Source organism: Tripterygium wilfordii, chromosome 5, assembly GCF_013401445.1.
Source record: "Tripterygium wilfordii isolate XIE 37 chromosome 5, ASM1340144v1, whole genome shotgun sequence".
NCBI classification, from domain to species: domain Eukaryota; kingdom Viridiplantae; phylum Streptophyta; class Magnoliopsida; order Celastrales; family Celastraceae; genus Tripterygium; species Tripterygium wilfordii.
This window is the reverse complement of record NC_052236.1, coordinates 5,439,056-5,444,055: the sequence shown is the minus strand read 5'-3', so window position 1 is coordinate 5,444,055 and position 5,000 is coordinate 5,439,056. Positions and strand designations below refer to the sequence as shown.

Here is a 5,000-nt window from a genome sequence, read left to right as displayed (position 1 = left end):
GCTGAGATAGAAGCATGTTTCGGGACATGGAAATACAGAATTGAAAAGAAGAGAACCTTGAAACGATGCAACAAAGCAGGGATTAAATTACTAGCCTTCTCAAAGACTCTCTTATTTCTTTCTTGCCAAACAAGGTAAACAAACAAGCTCGAAGACACTTTTTCATTCTAAAATTGATGTTTTTCTGACTTCCATTGAGGCTTCTCATGGCACTATTCAGGGTACTTAATCTTACAGAGATATTAAGTCAAGCCCTCACCTTACCCCATAAATTTTTAACCCAGGCAGAACTGAAGAAAAGATATTGTGTGACTCCTCCTCCTGCCTACAGAAGCTACAGAAGGTGTCTGTATGAATAAACTTCAACCTATCTTTTGTCCTTAATCCACCTTTAGCAGCCAGCCAAAGAATAAGAGAGTGTTTAGGAAGAGACCAAGGCTACCGCACAACCTTGTACCAATGGATAGTGGGTTTTTTAGGCCTAAGAAAGTCATAAGCATTTCTGGATAGGGAACCATGGGAGGCATTCCATTCCTACAACTTCTGAATAGCTTGATGAACACATCCAGTTGTAAATAAGAACTAGTCTTTAAGCTGGAGGATAATCTTCTAGAGAGGAGAGGCAGTAGCCTTAGGGTGAACATCCCAAACTGAATCTTGTTCCAGATAGTAGTGGTGTATCCATTGAAGCCAAAGAGAATCAGCTTTTGCATGAATATTCCATAATTGTTTGAACATGAAGCTATAGTTTCTAGCTTATAAATTAAACAGACCAAGCCCACCCTCTTGCTTGGGAACACAGACATCATCCCAAGCAACCAAAGCTGACTTACACCTGGTACTATCCCCAGTCCAAAAGAAATTTCTACATATGCTTGTGATTTTCTGGACAACTTTAGAAGGCAAAGGGAAAATCCTAATCCAGAATTGCTCAACTCCCTGTAAGACAGATCTAACCAACTCCACTCTATTGGTATTTGTTCAAAAGCCCCCTTCACGATGGAGTGGCTTCAGAGACTGTGGAAAGGGTCAATGTGTTGGACAGATTGGCTGAGTCTTCACATCTTGGTGAACAAGCTAGTAAAGACACTTATGTAGTTCAAGCACAGAATGATCCTGCTGGAGCCCCCAACTTTGATCCTATGCAATTGAAGGTTAATGATGAGGACTGGCAGATGGTCAAAGGTAAAAAGAACAGAAATTTTGGTGCACAACCGGTTAAGTCTGGAGGGGGTTTTGACCCTAGAAAGGCTACAAACCCTATAAAGGAGGGTTATCAACTTTCCAATCCTATAATCAGAGCAGGTCCATCTGTGGAGGGAGTTAAAACTCGAAGCTCAGCCAGGAGAGACAATCCAGGTATTTCTAAAATTGGGGGGGAAAGGGGAATCTCCCTGCTTATCTCTCAATGATTATATCCACTTGGAATGTCATGGGTCTTAATAGTCCTCTAAAACAACATGAGGCTGTCAGCTTCATAAAGAAGAATTGTGTTGATATTACGTGTTTCCTTGAGACCAAGTTGAATCTTGGTAAGATTTCCTTTACGCATAGGCTTAGGCTTAAAGAGTGGATGAGTACGAATAATGCTACTGCCAGCTCCACTGGTAGAATTGTTTTATTTTGGAATCCTTTCAAGGTGGGTATTGAGCTGATTACTTGTACCATGCAAGCCATTTATGTCAAATTAGCTTCCCTGGTTAATCAAAGGAGTTTTCATGTTACTTTTGTGCATTGTTTCAACACTATTTTTGCTAGGAGAACCTTGTGGGATGATTTGAGGAGATGGTGCCCTTCAACTCCTTGGATCATTTCGGGGGGATTTTAATTCTATTCTCTCTCAGCAAGACTAAGAGCTCTTTCTTTTTTTTCTTTATCAAAATGTAAGAATATTAAAGATCAAAAGGGAAACAAGACTGGAAAGTCCAGAAAGTCTATATACAACAAACAAAACCCTGACAGGCCAGGGGGGCAAGTTGGGCAGAACAACCCAGAAAACAAAGCAACCTAGCAAGAAGCAAGAAGCCAAAACCAACCAATGAGGTTAGTCAAGAAAAACACTAAGAGAAGATTTCAAGACTAACCCCATCACCAAAAAGACTACAAGAGAAATAGAACCACAGCACTAGCAACTCTAAGCTCAAACAGCAAAGACTAACTCAAGAAGCCATTGGACCGGCAAGTAGCATCTACTGCAAGCCCAAACAAGCAACTCCACCCAAGACCCCAAGAAACAAGCAATAAGACAGCAAAAGACCTCCCAAGCCAACAAACAACAGCTATCAACATCCAACGCAGGTCATAACCAATATAACAAAACTCCGGCTACAGAAAATGAAACAAACTGCCTGGTTTCTTGGCTAACCTCCCTGCCCAAACAGTCATCAAAGCCAAAGACCATAATAAAGACTTGAGGTTAACCAGGGAATCAAAATGGGCTAGAGAAAAAGTCATCTCCAGCATAAGAATGCAACTCAGTAGCAGCTCCATGAAAGTAGAGGTAGTCCAGAAGAAATCAGCAGCATCAACCATCATAGAAGCAACATGCAGATCTCCATCAGAATCAAACAGGACCCAGAAACCAGGAGAAGGACATAAGAGCAAGCAAAACCTCCAGCAATATAGCACTATCTCAGCAAGGAAAATCAATAACAAGCAGGAGCAAAATATGGTCAAATCCTAGCTGTAAATACTAGAAAATAAGTCCAGCAGCAACCATATAGCTAACCAGTCACACCAACATAGCACTAAGAGTTCTTTCTTTTTTTTGATCAAAATGTAAGTATATTAAAGATTAAAAGTGGAACAAAACTGGAATGTCCAGAAAATCTATATACAACCAACAGAACCCTGACATGCCAGGGGAAGAGAAACTAGGTAGAACAACCCAAGAACCAGGCTACCTAGCTAGAAGGAGAACCTAAAAGCATAAAAACAAACAATGAGGTTAGCCAGGAAAACCACCAAGAGCAGATTTTCGGCCTAACCCCATCAAGATAAAGCAGACTCAGAAGAGCACAAAACCAACAACCAAGAGCCAAGATCAAAAGAGCTAGACCAGAAGCAAAGACCAACCAGAGACCTACAGTAGCACAAAACCAATCAAACAAACCTCTGGAACCAATCCCGCTCCCACAACAAAACCCTACCACACCAGCGTACCAAAGACCAGACACCAAGCAGAACAACCCTGAATCCGTCCAGCCAAGCAGCAACCAAACAAAACCCTCAACAGAGAGAGGCCATACAGGAAGGCAGAGCAACCCAAAACCACAAGCCCATAGCGCAAACCCAAGGCAAAAGAAGGCTATGAAGCAGGGACTGGAGGAGCAGAAAATAGCCCCAAAACCAAGCCACCACCAACAACAGAAGAGCCAAAAGCAGGAGCAAAGACCAACCCGAGGAAAACCAGCAGGCAAAAGCCCCCTCAAGCTCCACCAGAAAGAAGACAACAACCACAGCATACAGAGGATAGCCAGCAAACAGCAAAGAAAACAAACCAAGAGTAGAAGCTTCCAAACCTCATCCAGAACCACCAGGCCAAGCACCAGGAGCCAAGGCCCAGAGAGTTTATATACAAACATCAAAACCCTGACAGGCCAGGGAAAAACAAACAGGAAACAAAGCCAAAGCTCATAGGAGAAAGAGTAAAAGAGGTTATCTAAGACACCAGAGGAGAACCCTTGTTTCTGAGATAACCACCAAACCTAAAACAACTCCCCGAGATACAAGGTAAGTAAAGCCAATCAACAAAACCATCATAAGACATCCCAAAAGGAACCCACCAAAGCCCCTGCTGCAAGCCAAGCACCAGAAGACTAGCAACAATGAACCGGATAACCAACCAGAGGACAACCAAGGCAAATAACCAAGAAATAAGCAGGCCAGCATCATAGCAGCAACACTTTGCCAGCAAAAACACAGCTTCAGAAAGAACTTTGCCAGCAGAACCCAGAAGCCGCACCCCCTCTCTTCCAAACAAGAAGGATAAGCCCCACCATCATAGATAGCACAGAATCCAATTACCAGGCAAAGCAAAGACAGCAAGCAGTAAAGCCAGCACCCCAGCATCAACACTAAGAGCTCTTTCTTGATTCTATGGGTGGTGGCGTATGGTCGGTCATAGTTGGTGGAGCAATTTGTATGGTTAATTTCGTTAACGAACAAGACCTCAGCCTGCAAACCATTTACGCGAAGGCATCCCTCCGTGGCTAGCTTCTTAGAGGGACTACGGCCGCTTAGGCCGAGGAAGTTTGAGGCAATAACAGGTCTGTGATGCCCTTAGATGTTCTAGGCTGCACACGCGCTACACTGATTTATTCAACGAGTCCATAGCCTTGATCGACAGGCTCGGGTAATCGTTGAAATTTCATCGTGATGGGGATAGATCATTGCAATTATTGGTCTTCAACGAGGAATTCATAGTAATTACGAGTCATCAGCTCGCGTTGACTACGTCTCTGCCCTTTGTACACACTGTCCGTCGCTCCTACCGATTAAATGGTCCGGTGAAGTGTTCGAATCGCGGCGACGTGGGTGGTTCGATGTTGGCGACGTCGCTAGAAGTCCACTGAACCTTATAATTTAGATGAAGGAGAAGTTGTAACAAGGTTTCCATAGGTCAACCTGTGGAAGGATCATTTTCGAAACCTGCAAGGCAAAGCGACCCGCGAACAAGTGAAAAATAACACGGGCGATGGACCTTTTAGGCCAATTGCTCGAAGTCCAAGGGGAGGGATGTGGGAAACTACAACTTCTCTTCTGCGAGCACAACGAACACAGACGCAAATTGCGCCAAGGAACCAAAAAAAAATGTGCGCTCCCTTCGCTTGGAAATAATGTCTTAGGGGGTTGCGTCGTCGTCCATATTATATATGAAACGACTCTCGACAACGGATATCTCAGCTCTCGCACCGATGAAGAACGTAGTGCAATGCGATACTTGGTGTGAATTGTAGAATCCAGTGAACCATAGAGTTTTTGAACGCAAGTTGCGCCCG

General features: G+C 43.6%; 1 non-coding gene across 1 annotated transcript in view; it reads left to right on the top strand.

Moving 5' to 3' along the window:
• Window positions 1-4,881: 4,881 nt before the first annotated feature.
• The window catches only part of LOC119999189, a 156-nt gene continuing 37 nt past the window's right edge, over window positions 4,882-5,000 (top strand). Inside the window, exon 1 of the ribosomal RNA XR_005468363.1 lies at window positions 4,882-5,000. This exon is cut by the window's right edge and continues 37 nt beyond it. This is a non-coding gene — a ribosomal RNA (5.8S ribosomal RNA).